The sequence below is a fragment of the Acinonyx jubatus genome, chromosome A1, assembly GCF_027475565.1.
Source record: "Acinonyx jubatus isolate Ajub_Pintada_27869175 chromosome A1, VMU_Ajub_asm_v1.0, whole genome shotgun sequence".
Classification (NCBI taxonomy): Eukaryota; Metazoa; Chordata; class Mammalia; order Carnivora; family Felidae; genus Acinonyx; species Acinonyx jubatus.
The window spans coordinates 166,502,282-166,525,798 of record NC_069380.1 but is presented as its reverse complement, the minus strand read 5'-3'; the positions used below and the strand labels follow the sequence as shown (position 1 = coordinate 166,525,798).

Sequence of the window (23,517 nt, the reverse complement as noted above, 5' to 3'; positions counted from 1 at the left end):
AGATAGATCATATACTGGGTCACAAAACAGCCTTTCATAAGTATAAAAGAATTGAGATCATACCATGCACACCTTCAGACCACAAATTCTATGAAACTTGAAATCAACCACAAGAAAAAGTCTGGAAAGCCACCAAAAGCATGGAGGTTAAATAATACCCTACTAAAGAATGAATGGGTCAACCAGGCAATTAGAGAAGAAATTTAAAAATACATGAAAACAAATGAAAATGAAAACACGACAATCCAAACACTTTGGGATGCAGCAAAGGCAGTCCTGAGAGGAAAATACATTGCAATCCAGGCCTATCTCAAGAAACAAGAAAAATCCCAAATACAAAACCTAACAGCACACCTAAAGGAAATAGAAGCAGAACAGCAAAGACACCGCAAACCCAGCAGAAGAAGAGAAATAATAAAGATCAGAGCAGAAATAAACAATATAGAATCTAAAAAAAACTGAAGAGCAGATCAATGAAACCAAGAGTTGGTTTTTTGAAAAAATAAACAAAATTGACAAACCTCTAGCCAGGCTTCTCAAAAAGAAAAGGGAGATGACCCAAATAGATAAAATCATGAATGAAAATGGAATTATTATAACCAATCCCTCAGAAATACAAGCAGTTATCAGGGAATACTATGAAAAATTATATGCCAACAAACTGGACAACATGGAAGAAATGGACAAATTCCTAAACACCCACACTCTTCCAAAACTCAAACAGGAAGAAATAGAAAACTTGAACAGATGCATAACCAGCGAAGAAATTGAATCAGTTATCAAAAATCTCCCAACAAATAATAGTCCAGGACCAGATGGCTTCCCAGGGGAATTCTACCAGACATTTAAAGCAGAGATAATACCTATCCTTCTCACGCTGTTCCAAAAAATTGGAAGGGAAGGAAAACTTCCAGACTCATTCTATGAAGCCAGCATTACTTTGATTCCTAAACCAGAGAGACCCAGCAAAAAAAGAGAACTACAGGCCAATATCCCTGATGAACATGGATGCAAAAATTCTCAACAACATACTAGCAAATCGAATTCAACAGCATGTAAAAAGAATTATTCACCATGATCAAGTGGGATTCATTCCTGGGCTGCAGGGCTGGTTCCACATTTGCAAATCAATCAATGTGCTACATCGCATTAATAAAAGAAAAGATAAGAACTATATGATCCTGTCAATCCATGCAGAAAAAGCATTTGACAAAATTCAGCATTCTTTCTTAATAAAAACCCTCGAGGAAGTCCAGATAAAAGGAACATACTTAAGCATCATAAAAGCCATTTATGAAAAGCCCACAGCTAATATCATCCTCAATGGGGAAAACTGAGAGCTTTCCCCCTGAGATCAGGAACACGACAGGGATGTCCACTCTCACCGCTGTTGTTTAACATAGTGTTGGAAGTTCTAGCACCAGCAATCAGACAACAAAAGGAAATCAAAGGCATCAAAACTGGCAAAGATGAAGTTAAGCTTTCACTTTTTGCAGGTGACATGATATTATACATGGAAAACCTGACAGACTCCACCAAAAGTCTGCTAGAACTGATACATGAATTCAGCAAAGTCGCAGGATACAAAATCAATGTACAGAAATCAGTTTCATTCTTATACACTAAAAAGGAAGCAACAGAAAGACAAAGAAACTGATCCCATTCACAACTGCACCAAGAAGCATAAAATACCCAGGAATAAACCTAACCAAAGATGTAAAAGATCTGTATGCTGAAAACTATAGAAAGCTTATGAAGGAAAATGAAGAAGATACAAAGAAATGGAAAAACATTCCATGCTCATGGACTAGAAGAATAAATATTGTTAAAATGTCAATACTACCCAAAGCTATCTACACATTCAATGCAATCCCAATCAAAATTGCACCAGCATTCTTCTCAAAGCTAGAACAAGCAATCCTAAAATTTGTATGGAACCACAAAAGACCAAAGTATATTCGTGTATGGAGCCATGAATAGCCAAAGTAATTTTGAAGAAGAGGACTAAAGCAGGAGGCATCACAATCCCAGACTTTAGCCTCTACTACAAAGCTGTCATCATCAAGACAGCATGGTATTGGCACAAAAACAGACACATAGACCAATGGAATAGAATAGAAACCCCAGAACTAGACCCACAAACGTATGGCCAACTCATCTTTGACAAAGCAGGAAAGAACATCCAATGGAAAAAAGACAATCTCTTTAACAAATGGTGCTGGGAGAACTGGACAGCAAAATGCAGAAGAATGAAACTAGACCACTTTCTCACACCATTCACAAAAATAAACTCAAAATGGATAAAGGACCTGAATGTGAGACAGGAAACCATCAAAACCCTAGAGAAAGCAGAAAAAACCTCTCTGACCTCAGCTGCAGCAATTTCTTACTTGACACATCCCCAAAGGCAAGGGAATTACAAGCAAAAATGAACTATTGGGACCTTATGAAGATAAAAAGCTTCTGCACTGCAAAGGAAACAATCAACAAAACTAAAAGGCAACCAATGGAATGGGAAAAGATATTTGCAAATGACATATCATATAAGAGTTCATATCCAAAATCTATAAAGAGCTCTCCAAACTCCACACCCGAAAAACAAATAAACCAGTGAAGTAATGGGCAGAAAACATGAAAAGACACTTCTCTAAAGAAGACATCCAGATGGCCAACAAGCACATGAAAGATGCTCAACCTCGCTCCTCATCAGGGAAATACAAATCAAAACCACACTCAGATACCACCTCACACCAGTCAGAGTGGCTAAAATGAACAAATCAGGAGACTATAGATGCTGGTGAGGATGTGGAGAAACGGGAACCCTCTTGCACTGTTGGTGGGAATGCAAACTGGTGCAGCTGCTCTGGAAAACAGTGTGGAGGTTCCTCAAAAAATTAAAAATAGATCTACCTTATGACCCAGCAATAGCACTGCTAGGAACTTACCGAAGGGATACAGGAGTGCTGATGCATAGGGGCACTTGTAGCCCAATATTTATAGCAGCACTTTCAACAATAGCCAAATTATGGGAAGAGCCTAAATTCCATCAACTGATGAATGGATAAAGAAACTGTGGTTTATATACACAATGGAATACTATGTGGCAATGAGAAAGAATGAAATACGGCGTTTTGTAGCAATGTGGATGGAACCAGATAGTGTTATGCTAAGTGAAATAAGTCATACAGAGAAAGACAGATAACATATGTTTTCACTCTTGTGTAGATCCTGAGAAACTTAACAAAAGACCATGGGGGAGGAGAAGGAAAAAAAAAAAGAGAGGGAGGGAGCCAAAACATAAGAGACTCTTAAAAACTGAGAAAAAACTGAGGGTTGATGGGGGGTGGGAGGGAGGGGAGGGTGGGTGATGGGTATTGAGGAGGGCACCTGTTGGGATGAGCACTGGGTGTTGTATGAAAACCAATTAGACAATAAATTTCATATTTAAAAAAATAATAAAAATTTGTAAAAATAAAAGACAAAAAAAACAAAAAGAAGGAAAAAAGCTCTCAAATACACAACCTAACCTTACACTTTAAAGAGCTGGAAAAAGAACAGTAAATAAACCCAAAACCAGTAGAAGAAGGGAAATAATAAGATTAGACCAGAAATTAATAATTATCAAAATAAGAAAAATAAAAAAATAAAAATATAAACACAGTAGAACAGATAAATGAAACCAGAAGCTGGTTCTTTGAAAGAATTAATAAATTTGATAACCCCCAAGCCAGACTGATCAAAAAGAAAAAGGAAAGGACCTGAAAAAATAAATTCATGAATGAAAGAGGAGAGATCACAACCAACATAGCAGAAATACAAACAATAATAAGATAATATTATGAGCAATTATATGCCAACCAATTGGGCATAATGAACAAATTCCTAGAAACATATGAATTACCAAACTCAAACAGGAACAAATAGAAAATTTGAACAGACCCATAAACAGTAAAGAAATTGAATCAGTAATCAAAAATCTCCCAAAAATTAAGAGTCCAAGGCCGGATGGTTTTCCAGGGGAATTCTACCAAACTTTTACAGAAAAGTATACCTATTCTTTTGAATCTGTTCCAAAAATAGAAAAAAAGGAAAACTTCCAAACTCGTTCTACATGGCCAGCATTACCTTGATTCCAAAACCAGACAAAGACCCCATTAAAAAGGAGAACTACAGACCAATTTCCCTGATGAACATAAATGTAAAAATTCTCAACAATATACTAGCAAACCAGATCCAACATTACATTAAAAGAATTATTCACCATGATCAAGTGGGATTTATTCTTGGGATGCAGGGCTGATTCAATATACATAAATCAATCAATGTGATACATCACATTAATAAAACAAAGGATAAGAACACATGATCTTCTCAAAAGATGCAGAAAAAGCATTTGACAAAATACAGCATCCTTTTTTGATAAAAGCCCTCAAGAAAATAGGGATAGAAGAACAGATCTCAAGATCATAAAGGTCATATATGAAAACACACAGCTAATATCATCCTCAATGGGAAAAATTGAGAGCTTTCCCCCTAAGGTCAAAAACATGACAGGGATGTCCACTCTCACCACTGCTATTCAACATTGTGTTGTAAGTACTAGCTTCAGCAATTAGACAATAAAAACAAGTAAAAGGCATCCATATCGGCAAGGAGGAAGTCAAACTTTCACTCTTCACAGATGATATGATATTGTATGTAGAAAACTCAAGACTCCACCAAAAAATTGCTAGAACTGATTCATGAATTCAGCAAAGTCGCAGGATATATATCAATGTACAAAAATTGGTTGCATTTCTGTACACCAACAATGAAACAGAAGAAAGGGAAATCAAGAAATCAATCCCATATACAACTGCACCAAAAACCATAAAATATTTAGGAATAAACCTAACCAAAGAGATGAAAAATCTATACACTGAAAGCTATAGAAAGCTATGTAAGAAACTGAAGAAGACACAGAGAAATGGAAAAGCACTCTATGCTCATGGAATGGAAGAATATTGTTAAAATGTCCATACACCCAAAGCAATTTACACATTCAATGTAATCCCTATCCAAATACCACCAGTATTCTTCATAGAGCTAGAACAAACACCACCAGCATTCTTCATAGAGCTAGAACAAACAATCCTAAAATTTGTATGGAACCATAAAAGATCCTGAATAGCCAAAGTAATGTTGAAAAAGAAAACCAAAGCTGCAGGCATCACAATTCCAGACTTTAACCTGTATTACAAAGCTGTAATATCAAGACAGTATGGTACTGGCACAAAAACAGACACAGTGGAACAGACCAATGGAACAGAACAGAGAACCCAGAAACTGACCCACAAATGTTATGATTAACTAATCTTTGGCAAAGCAGGAAATAGTATCCAAAGGAAAAAATATAGTCTCTTCAGCAAATGGTGCTGGGAGAACTGGGCAGCAACATGCAGAAGAATGAAACTGGACCACTTGCTTACACCCTACACAAAAGTAAACTTAAAATGGATGAAAGAGCTAAACGTAAGACAGAAGCCATCAAAATCCTAGAGGAGAAAATAGTCAACAACCTCTTTGACCTTGGCCGCAGCAACTTCTTACTCAACATGTCTCATGAGGCAAGGGAAACAAATGCAAAAACTACTGGGATCTCATCAAGATAAAAAGCAAAGGAAACAATCAGCAAAACTAAAAGGCAACTCAAGGAATAGGAGAAGATATTTGCAAATGACATATCATGTAAGAGTTCGTATCCAAAATCTATAAAGAACTTATCAAACTCAACATCCAAAAAAATAAATAATCCAGTGAAGACATGGGCAAAAGACATGAATAGACACTTTTCTAAAGAAGACATCCAGATGACTAACAGACACATGAAAAGATGCTCAACATCACTCATCATCAAGGAAATACAAATCAAAACCACAATGTGATACCAGCTCATACCTGTCAGAATGGCTAAAAGTAACTCAGGCAACAACAGATGTTGGCGAGGATGGGAAATGCTTTGCACCATTAGTGGGAATGCAAACTGCTGCAGCCACTCTGGAAACCAGTATGAAGGTTCCTCAAAAAATTAAAAATAGAACTACCCTATGACCAGCAATTATACTACTAGGTATTTATCCAAAGGATACAAAAATGCTATTTCAAAGGGGCACAGGTACCCCAATGTTTATACCAGTGCTATCCACAATAGCCAAATTATGGAAGGGGTCCAAATGTCCATCAACTGATGAATGGATAAAGATGTGATATATGTATACAATGGAGTATCTCTAGGCAAATTAAAAAGAATGAAATCTTGCTATGTGCAACAGAACATGGATGGAACTACAGTGTATTATGCTAAGCAAAATAAGTCAGTCAGAAAAAGACAAATATATAATGTCACTCATAAGTGTCATTTAAGAAACAAAACAGATGAACATAGGGAAGGAAAGCAAAAATAAGATAAACCATGAAACTCTTAAATACAGAGAACAAACTGAGAGTTGCTGGCAGGTGTTGGATGGGGGATGGGCTAAATGTATGATGGGCACTGAGGGCACTTGTTGGGATGAGCACTGGGTATTATAAGTAAGTGATGAATCACTAAATTCTATTCCTGAAATCATTATTACACTATATGTTAACTAATTAGGATATAATTTTTTTAAAAAAATGTTCAGGAGGGGAAGAAAAAAGTAATACACATGAATAAATAATTATAACACAATATGTCATATTGTGTTACATAATAATATGTTACATAACAGTAAGAGAAACAAATCATTCCTGCTTTGTAACAATGTTCTAATATATATAAATCTAGATAAAGATTCTATACTTTGTCCAACATAACTGTTTATAAATAATTGGAATAGTGATCTAACAAGTTGTCACTAATAATTATCTGAGACAACTACATTGTTTAGATCCCTTTAATTACTTTACTATTGCCAATTTATTCTATGCATTACATAGAAAGCTAAGAGGCCTGACAAAGTAATAGTACTTAACCAGAATACATAAATTCATAAATTCTGAATGAATTTGAAATATGAGTGACTGAATCTGCATCATTAGAAAATCTACCATAAATCACAGATTCTATACAAAAAAAAAGTGATGCCTAAAAATGTTTCCTTTCCTCTAAGCAAAGCAAATTTTTAAAACCTCAATGAAAATTGAAATGACGGTTAATCTGTATAAGAAAGTATATACAGAGTTTGTGATGTTGAAGGAAATATAATTCAAGAGGAAATGAGGACACTGTATAAACATTTTCATGAAGTAAGAGGTGGTATGGCTTCTAGGGCAGCTACTGACCCAGTTATTACCCAAATTGAATATCAGTAAAAGATTCAAATGTATTTTCCTTTGTAGAATATGAATGTAACAGAAAAGCCCCAACCAACTAACAAGGGAAGCTTGGGAAATCCTCCAGAGCTGGACATTCAGAGAGCAGAAAGGACACAAACTACAGAAGTGTTCAACTCCAAGGACAAAACATATTCAAGAAAGAGCAGCAAGAATTAGGCATCGCAGTGACCAAGAACTAACTTTTCATCCTTGTGACAATGCGGCAGACTTTGTGATCAAATCAGAAATACTCTTTTGTTCTGCAAACCCCAGGTCATAAAAACCAAGAATAAGAATCTTTGCTGTAAAATACACTAATGATAGCAACATCATCCAGACTTCATTTTAGAAACAAAAAACTGTTGAACAGTGGAATTGTTAAGGGTCTGAAGGGATCACTTAAAACTTTCAATTAAGTTGAAATATATTTTATGTGGGTAGTTATATCCTAGATCCACAAGGCTTTGGAGAAATAACACTTGCTAATGTCAAGGGTCTAATGAACATAGGTTTTCTAAGTCTTCACTTCTAACTGTATGTTATATATACCACATCCATACAAGATGAGCTATTTAAAAGCAATCTCATTCACAGCAATGTAATTTTAAAGATACTTTTCCGACTGAGCCAATGTAAAGAGCATTTTTATATACTAAACATCTAGAATATAAATATTCTAGCATTGAAGGGTTCCCATTCTCCTAAAACCATTTGTCCCACTACAGAAATACTTTTTCAGCAAGTGAAATAATTTAGACTGGAAAACTAATTTCAATTTTTCTATAATAATTAGTATTATTTTATTTACAATAAAGACCATGGTGTTGATGCTCACATATTTTTAATTCTTTTGTAATGTTTATTTATTTTAGAGACAGAAAGAGCACAAGCAGGGTCAGGGCACAGAGAGAGGGAGAAAGAGTCTGAAACAGGCTCCAGGCTCTGAGCTGTCAGCACAGAGCCTGAAGCAGGGCTCAAACCCACAAACCATGAGATCATGACCTGAGCCAAAGTCAAACACTCAACCAACTGAGCCACCCATGTGCCCCATTGTTCACATATTTTTAAATGTTCATTATCAGTTATTCTTTTAAATGTAAGATTCTTCATTTTCAGTTACATAAAATTAATACAGTAATCTTTTCTTCTGTAGCGTGACAAGACTGACAAATGAAGAGGCACTCAGTTCCGGAAAATGTGGAAGTAACTTGGGTCTCAGTTGTAGTACTATAAGGTGTGTCTCAGGATTTTTTACTAATAGCAGTTATAGACATTTTTAAATGACTCCCTTTCCTTGGTAAATCAGAGTAGATTCAAGTTTATCCCCACAATTATGTCACTTTCAATTACTTGCATTCTGATATGCTTTCTTTTTTCTTTTAAGTTTATTTATTTTGAGAGAGAGAGAGAACAAGACCAAGCGAGGGGGCAAGGCAGAGAGAGAGAGAGAGAGAGAGGGAATCCCAAGCAGGTTCCAAACTGTCAGCACAGAGCCCAATGTGGGGCTCAATCTCATGGTTCATGAGATCATGATCTGAGCCGAGATTAAGAGTGGGACACTCAACCCAGACACCCCCAATATGCTTTCTTGAGTCACAGAGGGTGAGATGGAATTAAAGAGAGCAGACTAAGAAACTGCACATTAGAATATGTCACACATGTAAATATCTTATACTAGGATGGGGAAAAAATGAGAATCACTGACTCAGATTACAAAATTTTGTTTTATTTCTGGGTAACACATAAAAACTATGTGGTCCAACTCCTAACTCTATTCAGCTCACTGCTTGCTTCATGACACCCTTCACATTTAAGTGTTAAGTGTGTACTTTTAGGAATTAGAATCCTACACTTACAGAGTACACATTTTTAAATGTAGATATTTATAAAATGCTCCCCTAAAAAATAATCATATACATCAGTAGTAGAAGGAAAACATTCATGTAAGAGTTTTATGTAATATTACATCTGAAAATAAGGGGTTTTTTTCCATTTTATTTTTTAAACGTTTATTTTAGGGAGACAGAGAGACACAGAGCGTGAGCAGGGAAAGGGAACAGAGAGGGAGACACAGAATCCAAAGCAGGCTCCAGGCTCCAAGCTGTGAGCACAAAGCCCAAAGAGGGGCTCAAACCCACCACCTGTGAGGTCATGACCTAAGCCAAAGTTGGACACTTAACCGACTGATCCACCCAGGCACCAGGAGAATAAAGTTTAAGTTTTAAACATATTAAGTAAATGCGGTTTAAGGAAGGGAAGAACACTAGTTAGAGATTTAAGAAAGTAACACTGGGGTGCCTGGGTGGCGCAGTCGGTTAAGCGTCCGACTTCAGCCAGGTCACGATCTCGCGGTCCATGAGTTTGAGCTCCACGTCGGGCTCTGGGCTGATGGCTCGGAGCCTGGAGCCTGTTTCCGAAACTGTGTCTCCCTCTCTCTCTGCCCCTCCCCCGTTCATGCTCTGTCTCTCTCTGTCCCAAAAATAAATAAACGTTGAAAAAAAATTTTTTTTAAAAGAAAGTAACACTTAGCTTTTCTGTACCACTTTTAAGCAAATATTTGTGGTTAAAATGAAAGGAATTTGGAAAAACCATCTACCAACAGATGATAATCCAAGGTGAAAGAAAAATAATTCAGGAATTCAGACAAACTAGACATATTTTGAGGTAAAAAGCATTTAAAGTGAATTTCCAACTAACCCTACTGAAACACAGTAATTTGAAGAACAAAGAACAGCTAATATGAGATATTGATAATTATTTCGTTTGTACAAATATAAATGTCGTTCAATTTATATAAACTTAATTTACATTACTGAATATCCAAGGTCTAAATTTGGGGACTTTTAGGATGGTAGAATAAACACAGTAATACTAGGAGAGATAAAATTAAAGCTACCATGTAATGAACTGAATATGAAAGTTGAGGACTTCCTAAATTCAGGAATTTTACCTAGATTGTCTTATTCTTCTTCATAACAACCTTGTGAGACAATCTTAGCCTCATTCTACAGATGAGGAAACTAGGATTTAAAGAGATTACATAACTTGCCCCAAGATTCCACAGAAGAAAATTCTGATTTGTGACTGAAATCCAGACTATCTGCCTCCAAAAGAAATGAATCTTCTTTCACTACACCATGGCAAAAAAAAACCTACATTAAAAATTTTAGCATTTTAATTAGAACCTTCAAAAGGAGGAGACAATATCAAGTTTTTAGTAAGTGATGATATATAAACTAAATCTATATACTTCATAGCTTGATAAGTATATATGAATAGTTAAGAAATAATGTCATCCATGATATTTCAGAGTTAAATATGTAATATCCTCCAAAATGGAGAAATTGGAAACTTTTTGTAGAAACTCACTAAGTAAACTTCTTACCTAGATATTTTGAATTCCAAAGAAAAAACTTGGGAGGTCCCATATTTTGTCAGCCATACTGAAGTTTCACATGAGTAACTAAGATTACATTTATACTTATAAGAAAAAGTGAGAAATTGCTTCTCTTGTTTTTGTTGTTGTTGTTGTTGTTGTTGTTGCTCTAATCTGTCCTCTATTTATTCTTTTCCATTTTTCTTCCAGACCTTGGAGGACTCTTCTAATTTAGGGTAACCAAGTCTGAAGTTCAAGAACTGTAAGATTAGGTACAGGTACAGATGTACTGCAATAGAGACCATCGAACTGCAATGATTGGTAGGGCTTTATAGAAGAAACAAAAGTTTCATTTATTTTCCAAAGTATCAACCACCATGGAATTATTGGTGACTTTTCTTTTCTATAGTCTTTTTAATTGATTTTAAAGCATTTAACTTTTATAATAAAAATAAAAATAGGAACGAAAGAAGAGAAGAGGGAAGGAGGCAGAGAAAAAAAACTGGAACTTCAATGAAAACATATGTAAACATCTTGGGGCTCCTGGGTGGCTCAGTTGGTTGAGTGTCCAACTTCGGCTCAGGTCATAATCTAGCACTCCGTGAGTTCGAGCCGCACGTCGGATTCTGTGCAGATAGCTCGGAGCCTGGAGCCTGCTTCCAATTCTGTGTCTCCCTCTCTCTCTGCCCCTCCCCTGCTCATGCTCTGTCTCTCTCACTCTCAAAAATGAATAAATGTTTAAAAAAAAAATTTTTTTTAACATAGGTAAACATCTTATTTTTTTCAAGTTCCAAAACTATGACCTGCCTGTTCTCTTTAATCTCTCAGTGTGTGGTAAATTAACCATACATAAGCATGCCAAATGAAATATGGAGAAATAATAACAAGGCAATCTGAGATCTATAAATTCTGCGACACAGCTCTTAATCTCAATATTTAAGAAATTAGTTATATAAATGAGGTTAAGTAAGAAAAACACATTTAGGGTATACTAAAACTGAAAAGCAGGATTCAAATACTCAAAGAAGAATGCAGGGATTTCCTAAATATGGAAAAATTCCAAATGTAACATACACATATGTGAACTTATACCCATTTATTATTATTTTATTATAAACTGAAGGTCTGTTTTCAAATATTCTGGTAGCAACACCATGAAACACCACCCAAGACACTTTTGAATCCTATCAAAATACTAACTTAAATGTTTCTAGACAATTACTTCATTTTCCATGAAACAGTTCTTTAAAAAGTTCCCATTTGTAGGCTTTCTTTTTCCATTGCAAAAATATACTTATTCCAAAACAACATACATAAGATTGATCCAATTTATTAAGTATGTTACTAAAACACTGAATAAGTGATGGTCCTTTGGACCTGTCTTCAAAAGAAGATGGTCATTTAAAAATCAAGTACTAAACTATTAATACAGGAGTCCAATTTTAAAACAAACTTGTATTTGTACAAGTTCATTTGATTTCTTTTTTTATTACCAAAATGGAGCTTACTCAGCTGGGCCTTGATTTACAAACATGATGACTTCCTAGTCACTCACAAGATTGCTTTGTAAATGTCATGTAAATTAACTTACTATTGTTTTTATAAACACTATTTCCATCTGCAAAAAGAAACTGAGTTCCTTACAATATTTTGGTATGATATATATTTTTGCTGGTTTTCCAACTTGATCATTTCAGTTCTTTTTCTTAGTATATACCATGTTAACAGCTACCTTGGAAAAGTTATTGCTGCGTAGGTGGTCAGCTAATTACTTCATTGTTTGAAATTTTTCGTAGTAAAATAAAGGAGAAAATAAGCTTGAAATGTTCACAGACCAGTTATAAGCCTGTAAAATTTGAAGATGAAATGAAAGTGATTTCTCTACCAAAAGTGTGAATTCTTACTTCCAAACTACTGACATCAACCTTTCAAGTAGTGCAGAAGCTGCATTAACTGGACCCTAAATAATTTTATATGGTATATATTAAATGCTGCTGACCATCAGTGCAGAAGGGAAACAGATCTTGACCAAAGGTCTATCTGGGAAGAAAAGAGGGAAAAGGTTTCCAAGTACGTTCATATACTCTGAATACATTCACAACACCTTTGAAGTATATATAGTTCCCTTGGTTCAAGAGTAGTAGCAAAAATGATTCCTGGATCCCAAAAGATTACATTCAGCTTTCCTTTGCATTCTGACAAACGTGTGGTTCTTCGTGAATATTTCTTTCTCAAGACCATAAAGGTATACCAAGACTACACTAAACTCGCGAAGTAATTACATTTTGCAAGTTTTTTTTAAAATCCTATTCCCATTCCATAAGTTAAAAAGTGTCTTCTAGTCTTTAATCACTAAAATAGTTTTGGGGTTTTTTTCTTATTAATTTTTCCTCAACAGTTTTATACACGGTGACTACTCTACTGGAGAAACTGTTTTATCTTAAAATGCCTGGAGAAAGGAAAATGGTACTACTGCACCTTTAGAGCGGTTTATTCCAAAGTAACAGTAAGACCATTATGAATATATGCAGCTTTTTACAAATTAAAAAGATTAAGACTTTTTTTTCTTAACCATAAGGCAAACGAAAATGAAAGGCTACCAGCCTTAATAAATTACTGGACTTGGGATTGCACAGCACTAAAGATCAAGATCACAAATGTACAAAGTAAAAAACGACAACTTCACAATTAAATCAATTTGTGCACGACGTACCGGCCCGGCTCTACCAACACCAACCCAGTTAGCGTTTCAGAAAGTTGATACTAAAGACTCTGAGGCTGACCGAGAGGTGCCTCCAAACACCTCCTCAACCCTAAATGGCAAAGAGAGTACAGAGCAGAAATTGCCCCGGCTGCATTAGCTTCACACTTAACAATTTAACTCTTGACTATGTCTAGGGGGTCACCTCTGGCCAAGACAGGAGCAGTGATCGAAGGTGGGAGATAAAAGCGGGAGGTGGGGAAGTTGAGGCACAGAAGACGGGCTGCGGACGGGCTCCGCGGGTCAAGGGGGACTGCAGGGCCCCAGAGGTAGGATGGGACTGAGGGAACACCTAGGGGTTGGGGGTGGTCGCCCCAGCCGGAGGGCCGCGCCAGGAAAGGAGCGCTCGGAGAGAAGGGGGTGCGGGCATGATGGGTGGTGCCCACAGCCCCGCAAACACCGCCCCACACCCCGCAGCCCACCGACCCCGGCGATGGGGCGGGGCCGCTGAGCCCGCCTCAGCCCTTTCGCGCCGGCACCCGCCCCCTCAGCCTCCAGTCCCGGGTTGGTGGGAGGGGCCGGCCTCGCCGACCCGGGGGGTGCAGCGCGGCCCGAGCCCCAACCAGGAATGCTCCGTTGCGGGTGGAGGACGGGCGGGAGACCCTGCAAGCTGGGGCGGGAGTGGGGGTGGCCGAGGGCGGAGGAAGAGCCTTCGGCGCAGCGGCCGCCGGCCAGGGCTGAGTCCCAGGCGCCCCCCTGCGGGCAGGGGGTGTTGCCCCCTATCTCCGCAGTCCTCTCCTCCTAGTCCCCCGTCCCTCGGCGTTGCCCCGGGCAACAGCGCCAGCCGCCGGCGGCGCGAAACTCACCTACCTAGAACCTGACAAGCAGGAGCCCCTCAGACCCGGGAGCCAGTCGCCACCCCGCGTCACGGGGACCACCACAGCCAATGGGCGCCGCTGTCACGAGCCTCTGCGGCCAATCAAACTGCACTCCGGTCTTCGGGCACCCTCGAGGCCCCAGCCAATGGGCACGAGCCGAAGGCGGGCGCTGCCGCCCGGCCCCCAACCCCCTCCTCCCCCACCTCCCAGGAGGCGGGGCGCGGCCGATTGGCCCTGGACCCCGAGGGGTGGGTTTCAGGGTCCAGGCCGGGTGGGCGCGCGCGGGCCTGGGGCTGCGGGCGCGGCAAAGGGAAGCGTGGAGCTTTGCTGCTGCCCTCTGGGCCTGGTCCCCGGCTCGGGTGGGGTCCCGAGGTCCTCTTGTTCGCGTTCCCCTCCTCGTTCCTGTGATCCGCTCCTCTCTACCCGGAGTCGAGGGCTGCGGGGGTGGGAGTGAGGGCGGGATGGGGCCGGAGGCGGACGGCGGCGTCACAGGAAACTTTGGGAGGCTCGCCTGGCCGCGACCGGGAAGTGGCCGGGCCGGGGGTGATAAGCTGAGGCCGCCTGGAAGGGACTACCCGGCGGGTCGTTAGCCGGAAAGGAATTCGGAGGGTGGGGGCGGAGGCGTGATTAAAATGTTAAGTGTGCCCGCGGGGTGCTGGGCGATCCCGGGAGTTGAAATCTCCTGGAACAGAAGCTGCTTTGGGGCCGCGGATCTCGTACCCCTCAATGTGCACCTCTCGCTCTCAGAATCAGTCACCTTTTCCTGTACATTTTAGTTGCATCAGTTGTAATATTGATACTTTGGGAATGGATTTCAGCTAAAGCGGGAACTGAAATCTTTCTCATTAATTCCCAGTGCCTGAGACTGTCTTAAAAAAAAAAAAAAAAAAGAGGCACTCAGTGCTGGAATTGTGATGGATACTGTTAAGTGTACAGTAGGACCTGCAGTGGTCCCCTATAATAATAAGACCTTATCTCTTCCAGAGTCTGGAATGTTCAGAGACCCAAATTGGTTTGCTCTTCCAGCAACGGTTGTTTCAGAAGCGTTCTTCACCAAAAGAATTTAGTGGAAAATGACTAATGTCAGCTAAACAAAGATCACTAGGTGATCTGTAACAGTATGATAGGTGTTATTAGTCACTATTCGAGGGTGTGTTCCTGTAGCCGACTTTTTAAGGCATTGTATCCTGTACATTGGTTGAACCACATTCTTTGCCTGGAGCATATTAACGTCAACCCCATCTCCACCTTCCCCCTCTAAAACTTTTGAATTACGTGGGAGGCAAAAAAGAATGGTGAATATTTTTTCAACAGGGTTATTTAATTATAGTGAACAGCCCTACACATAGCGAAACAAATCTTAACATTGGACTTTTCTTGTCTGCTGGTTCAAAGAAAGCAACACATGCTGTAAAGACAAATAAAAAATTTAAATAAGAGGCATAATTCTTCCTCTTAAAGATGTGGGAAGAGATTTCCCTTTCCCAGAACATTTGCCTTAGAAACCTTGTAATTGGGGCGCCTGGGTGGCTCAGTCGGTTAAGCGTCCGACTTGAGCTCAGGTCATGATCTCAAGGTTCCTGGGCTCGAGCCCCACATCAGGCTCTGTGCTGGCAGCTCAGAGCCTGGAGCCTGCTTCAGATTCTGTGTCTTCCTCTCTCTCTGGCCCTCCCCTGTTCATGCTCTGTCTCTCTCTGTCTCAAAAATAAATAAACATTTAAAAAAAATTAAAAAAAAAGAAACCTTGTAATTGTTGAGAACATTCTTACTTCTTTGAAGTGTATCTACATCCTTTCTAAAACTAGTTAGGTCTCTCTCAGCTAGTTTTGTTGGCTTTACCTCCCAGGAATGTCTTTAAATACTTAGGAGATAATGCTTTGAAATGTGAACATCAAGAGACAGACATAGCATCCAGAAATGGATAAAGAAAGTGTGTGTGTGTGTGTGTGTGTGTGTGTGTGTGTGTGTGTGTGTGTGAAATACTATTCAGTCATAAAAAATAATGAAATCTTGACAACTTTGAGGATGGACCTTAATGGCATGTGCAACGTGACATGTCAGGCAGATTAAGACAAATACCCTATGATCTCACTTTATGTGGAATCTTGAAAAAAAAAGAAAAGAAAAAAGAAAGAAAGTTAGCTTGCTTTAGCAAGTTAGCAAGCTAACTCATAGATGCAAAGAACAGATTAATGGTTGGGATGGGTGGGATTGAAATGGGTGAAGGGGGTCAAAAAGCACACAGACTTGCAGTTGTTAAATGGATATGTCTTGGAGATATAATGTACGTCATGGTGACTATAGTTAATAATACTATATTACATATTTTAAAGTTGTTGGATAGTAAATCTTAAGAGTCCTCATCACAAATAAAAGAAACCAAGCTCTTCTTGTATGGTTTCAGCTGTGAACTAGACATATAATGGCAATCATTTTGCAATATATACAAATATCAAATCATTATGTTGTACACCTATAACTAATAGAATATTATATGTCAGTTATACTGCCATAAAAAGCAAAAGGAGATAACACTCACTTTCCATGGGAGATTAAGAGCCTAACTTCAATGGGCAAATCACTCCAACTTGCAAAACTACCTTCTGTCATAAAGATAGAAGTTTGTTTTTCCTTTGGATAAAGCTAATTAGCTAACACAGATGGTCACCCCAATTACCAAATAAAATTAAGATGAATTATTTGTGGAAATGGTACCATCAAGGCCTCTTACTGGAGAACTGGTTACTGTTTATCTTGAAAACATATGTAATGGGTTATATCTGCTTGGCTGAGGGATGAGATTTCTTTCTGTCCTTAAAATCTCTTTCCTAATTGCCTGTAATGCACATCACATTGTGATTTAATTCTGTGTTTTATTCCTTCACTATCTTACAGGAGAGGATTTCTGGGTTGGGAGAAGATTTTGTTTTAAGTTCTATTTCCCCATAAATATTTATATCCAAAATATTGAGACTATGAAGCTAAGTAAGTCATCATATTTTAGTCTTTAATTTGTTCTCAAAAATTATCTCAGATTAAGTGATACCTAATTATTGAACTACAAAAACATCTTAATAGAATCAAATGATAATAAGCTAAATGTTTGGTATATATTTTGTAGCAATTGCTAATGGCATAAATTAAGCATATGTGAATAAACCTCTTAAAATAGAAATTAATTTCCTGTTAATATTAAATGTTATATCATGTCAATATGAATGAAATCCATGAATGTTTATGAATTAAATGGTTAGATAAAGCCAAAATACAACTTTGGGCATTATTTTGCCAGAGCATATCTTTTCCAAGAACCTGAGGATTTTTCTACCTTTATACAAAGGGAATCTAAACCAGGAAAGATGTGTCTGGTGAATTTGTATTACATATTTGCAAAAAGTAGAGCTTCAAATAAGAGTCTAATGGTGAATTAGAACTGTTTGGTTCACATTGTGTGTGTGTGTGTGTGTGTGTGTGTGTGTGTGTGTGTATTTATATGTGTATGATAAGAAACTCAAATCTCTGAAAACATAAGAACCTTTCCAGTTCTTCAAAAATTTTCTGGTTTCTCACCTATCCACTCAAGAAACTTAAAAAACTGCTTGCCATATGCCCAGCATTGTGTTAAGAAATGCAGTTTTGAGTGAATGTATTTGAAGTAAATGACTGTAGCAAAAACCTATGCTACATTTTTGAAGCTGAAAAAAGCAATTACAGAAAATCCAGTTAAATTTTCCATCTGTTTTAATTATCACTTTGCATTGCCACAAATTTAATAAAGACTTGATTTCATCTGATTTCAAAAATACTGTGCAACTTTTCTTACATCTTGTAAATGCAGGAAAAAGTATGGAAGAATGAAGGAAACTAATTTCCTGTCTACATGACCCATAGGCTTTATAAAATACTAGCCACCCCCATAGGGTCTAGAGGGATATGTATCTCAGCTGAAGTTGTTAGCATTAGGGTTTAAGACACTCATCTATCATTAAAATTTAGATTTACACCAGGTACTACCATGACTTTTAAAATGCTACAGTACTGCCTAGCTATAGATTTATAAAAAGTCTTCACCATAGGGGTGCCTGGGTGGCTTAGTCAGTTAAGTGCCTGACTTTGGCTCAGGTCATGATCTCATGGTTCATGAGTTCAAGCCCCATGTCGGGCACTGTGCTGACAGCTCAAACCCTGGAGCTTGTTTCAGATTCTGTGTCTCTCTGCTCCTATCCCACTCACACTCTGTCTCTATCTCTCCCTCAAAAATAAATAAACATTAAAAAAACTTTTTAAAAAAGTCTTCAGTATATATTCTACTTTACCAAATACCAATTTTGGTCTGTTCTAAGAACATTGCTTACCTGGACAAATGAATACAATAATGTCGATGTCAAACATCGGACAATTAAAAATGATTTTAAAAGTTCTTGCCTTATCTTATCTCTCCACCATTACCCACCCAGCACCCCAACACACATCTCCCTCCTCCCCTCTCCCCTCTCACCGCTCCCATTTTCCTGTTTAACAGTTTCTCATAATTGGCTTCAAGAGAAACCTTGGCCGTGTGCCATCTTGGTTCAACAGTCGCCATACATATACCTCCTTCTTTTCCTTAATCGATGGTTCTTTTCTTTTCTTCATTTTTGCCAGCTTCTTTGCTTTATGACTCCCTGCTCTTTCTAACCGACAATTCATTCTTAACCACCAGCACAAACCACTTTTTTTAATGTTTATTTATTGATTTTGAAAAAGCGCAAGTGCACACACATGCATATGAGTGGGGGAGGGGCAGAGAGGAAGCATGCAAAGGAGAGAGTGAATCCCAAGCAGGCTCCATGCTGTCAGCACAGAGTCCACCCCCGCGCTTCATCTCACAAACCATGATATTATGACCTGAGCCGAATTCAAGAGACAAACGCTCAACTGACTGAGCTACCCAGAAGCCCCATGAACCACTCTTCAAGAGGAGATCATGATCCATCCAATATGGAAATCATAACTGTCTTACATGCTGCACTGTTTTCAGTACATATAAATCTCTTTGATTCTGAAAACTGTTCTCTTGAATATATATTGTCACTAGCGGTCACATTTATCTGAGATTTTCTTTTGGACTTTGTTTTTTGGGGTTTTTTTTGGTTTTTCTTTTGTTTTGGTTCTGTGGTTTGTTTTTTGTTGTTTTTTTTTTTTTTTTTTTTTTTTGGCTTTCCAAATTTCCAAATTTCCAAATGGCTATGTGGCTTCCTTTATTTTACAAATGTGTTTAAGGAAAATAAAATAGGGAAAAGAGGGGAGAAAAGAACGTGAAGTAGAGTTGGAGGAGGAAAATTTCTATTCTGTCCTCCAAATTGATATCAAATCCATTAACACATCTCACAACCAGCCCTCCTAGCCAAAAGACTGGCTGTCCTCCTAGCACTCTGATATTGCTTCCCCTGCTTCCCCGACCTGCTCACCATCGAGAAATACTACCAGCAACAGTCACAATCAACACATGCCTTCTCCCAAATGTCCCTGGATCACTCAAGACCTGTCCTTTTTGTATGTCAGAATTTACCTGTCCTTTTTCTCATTCCCTTATTTTTAAGGAAACTTTCATTTAAGTTCATTGGAACTTCAGAGATAACTATCAAGTGTGTGCCAGTTGGGGGGTGCTGGAGTAATGATTTCCAAATGTGGGTTCATGCACTAGCTTCATCAGAATCACCTGAGAACCTTTTCAAAAATACATACTCCTAGATTTATCCCCCGAAGATTCCAGCTTGAAAGGTCTGGGAGGAATTCAGAAAATCTGTTTGGAATGAGAACAGTGAATCTGGTCAATAATGGTGGACTGAATATAGGCACTTATATCTGCTTATTCTCCAAACTCCTTGGCCCAGCATGAATACAGATCTAGATCACCAGGAATCCAAGAACGAGAGATCTCTGAAGACATTAAGTGAGAAGAGAGGCTGAAAACAACAGAATTAGTTGATAATCTATATCGAGAGTAGGTAAACCTTCATTTCACTTCCCAAACCACCAGCCCTAGCTGGTGACACTAGTCACCCTAGCCCAGTGACACACTGCCCTAGCCCAATCCAGAGACAATAAGATTTACTCCCTGGTGGGGGTGAACTGGAGAAGCTCTGGTCTTGAAGACATGGAGATAGCTGGCTAAGTATAGGATTAAGGTGTCTTGCTGCACATTGGGATGAAGGGAGTAAGTGAAAGACTGCATACTGAACAATCAAAGTTCCTCTCCCACTTAGCTCCTACAATGGCACTTTCCAGATTTGTATCCCTCAGAGAGAATTTTAGAGGATTCCTTTTTAAGGAAACTTACTTGCCTAAGGAAAAATACTTTTATGGATACTGGGGGGAGCAGTGGTTTTGGGGGAAAGTTTCCAACAGTGTGATCACCTGCCAAATCACATCAAAATGAGGTCCGCCAATCCACAAGTTCCAGCCATGCAGGCAGCTTCCCTAATTCTTAAATATGAATAGACATCTTGGGATCACCACACTTTTGAGGAAACCCACAGTCATGAAAATGAGACAACAATACAAATAAACAAACAAAAAAAAATTGCAGAGGTAGGGGGAGGGAGTTGAATGCAACCATAGCAGAAAGCAAAAAAAAAAACAAAAAAAAAACAAAAAAAAAAAAACCAGAACTATTGGTGATATTCTTAAACAAAGAAAAGATCCATGACTGAAAACAGGGTGATTTTTTTTTTAAAGAAATTTTTGGAATGCCTGGGTGACTCAGTCAGTTAAGCATTCAACTCTTGGTTTGGGCTCAGGTCATGATCCCATGATTCATGAGTTCAAGCCCTGCATCTGGCTGTGTGCTGGCAGTGAGGAGCCTGCTTGGGATTCTCTCTCTCTCTCCCTCCAGTGCGCTCTCTCTCTCTCTCTCAAATAATTAAATAAATTTAAACAAATTTTTGAAAAATAATAAAATAAATTTTCAAAGAAAAATGATCTTTAGGAAATTAAAAAATAATAAATTTTTAAATTCAGAAGCAGATGATAAAGTGAAGTTTATCTCAAAGTGAAGAAGTGAAGAAGTCTCAAAAGAAGAGCAAACAGACAAACAGTTGAAAAACATGAAAGAAAAGAAAATTTAGGATCAATCCAGGTGTGTCCAGTATTTTCACCATAAGCATCTTGCTGTAGCCATCACTGCCGCAAGCATTTTCTCTCATAACTGATAAGCTGTAAGGTAATTTTGCCATAAAAGATAAAATAACTGGCTGACAGTCTGGTTTCATTTCTCCATTGACTAATCAGCTGCCTTCTGCCGCATTAATGTATCAAAGCTACTTGCCAGTTTGGCTTTGTTTCTCTAGTGACAAATTTCCCATGTTTCATATTATATAAATCTTAGCTAGCCCCCTCATAATAGTCTATGCAGTAGACGTGGTGGTCTTAAAACAGTGGATGATAACAACTACATGTATCTACTTAATAGGAAATGTGGTGATAAAATTTGCTGCAAGTGTGAAGTGTAGAGCCAGATTACATACTATCCTAGAAAATGGTAACATATCAGTTACAATAGTAACAAAGCTCAGTTATAAATGCATTACAGCATTACATTTCTTCCACATTTTTAAAAAATTTTTAATGCTTTTTATTTATTTTCGAGAGAGAGAGACAGAGGGCAAGCGGGGTAGGGGCAGAGAAAGAGGGAGACAGAATCTGAAACAGTCTTCAGTCCCTGAGCTGTCAGCAGAGCCCGATGAGGGGCTCGAACCCACGATCTGTGAGATCATGACCTGAGCCGAAGTGGACGCTTAACCGACTGAGCCACCCAGGAGCCCCTTTTCCACATTTTTCATAGAACTTTAGAACATCTATCAAGGAGCATATGAGTATATGCCAAGAACAAACGATAGTGTAGAAGGCTTTCATAGTGTAATACAAAGCTCAGTTAAAAATATTGCATCTTAGTATTTAGAAAACTGATGCCTCACAATAAGTCAAGACATTAATATTTAATTTTATTAATATTTTCATGTTTTCTTATGACCTTTTTAAGTGTCCCTATTTTATTTTTCTTTATTTTATCTTTTATGGCAAAAATGCCCCAAGGCCAATTAGTTATGCAGTGAAAACGTCTGTGGCAAAAATGCGTACAGCAAAGATGTCTACCACAAAAATGTTTATGGGAAACTATCCAGAACCCAATCCAGATTGAACATCCAACCTCTAGGAGTTCCAAAAAAAAAAAAAAAAAAAAAAGCAAAAACAAACATACAAAAAAGAGGTGGATGGGCGAAGGGGTGGAATTATTAAAGAAAAGCCAGAAGTGAAAGAAGTGTTTTTCCAGACTGAAATCCTTCTAGGGAGCCCTTGCAAAATGAATAAAGACAACTCACAGACAGGCATTTAATCCTGAACCGGCAGAACAGCAGAGATAAAGAAAATTCCCTGAATGCTTCACATAGAATAACAGATTGCAGACAAAAGTTTAGGCATGATAACAAAGAATGAAATTGGACTTTTCAATAATGATACTGTAAACCAGAAGAAAATAGAGAAATATCTTTAAACTCCAAAGGGAGAGCATTTACAATCCAGAATTCTAAAAACTCAACCAATCAATCGAGTCTAAGATAAAATAAAGGTGTTCTCCGACATGCAAGATTACAAAAAGCTTTACTCCTATGAAACCTTTTCTCAGGGAGGTATGTTTTCCACCAAAAAAGGGGATTTGAAAAAGATGAAGACATGAATCAACACCAGAGAAACGAAAAGGGAATACCCAGGATGATGAGGAGGAAAATTTCTAGCATTACAACTGTCTGACAGGCCTAAAAAGCAGCCAGTACAGACTGAGGCAAGAGAACGAAACTCTCCAGAACTGAAGTGTCCAAGAGAGGAAAAAAAAAAAAGTGAGATCAATGTATTTCACTACACAGAGAGATGTATTAGTATTGTAACACAATTTGGGGATGACTTAAGGGCAAGCATCTAAGAAATAAAGTAAATGGAAAACGAAGCAATTATTACCTACAGGAAAAAATTTATAGAAAACTTCATTTTTCAAAACTGTAATCATAGTATACATGCAGCTCAACCTTAAAAAAATTACATAATTATCCTAATCTAAATGTTGAATATTTAGTCCCGTATTATAATATTGTAGTTATTCCAATATTTTAAGAACAGGATGAGGGAAACTCTTGAGTGGAAGTAATGTGAGAGAGCTAAATCTACTTTTTCCATAGTAGGAAGTCAGC

General features: G+C 38.2%; 1 protein-coding gene across 3 annotated transcripts in view; it reads right to left on the bottom strand.

The window, feature by feature from the left end:
- The window catches only part of FER (FER tyrosine kinase), a 433,226-nt gene extending 418,804 nt beyond the window's left edge, over window positions 1-14,422 (bottom strand). The window contains exon 1 of one of the 3 annotated variants that reach the window (XM_027036479.2): window positions 14,283-14,422. The gene's annotated coding sequence lies outside the window, so the exon portion shown is untranslated. Of the gene's footprint in view, window positions 1-10,285; window positions 14,257-14,282 lie in introns of those variants that run through there. The other 2 variants (XM_027036470.2, XM_053225532.1) reach the window with 2 other exon arrangements.
- Window positions 14,423-23,517: the final 9,095 nt, after the last annotated feature.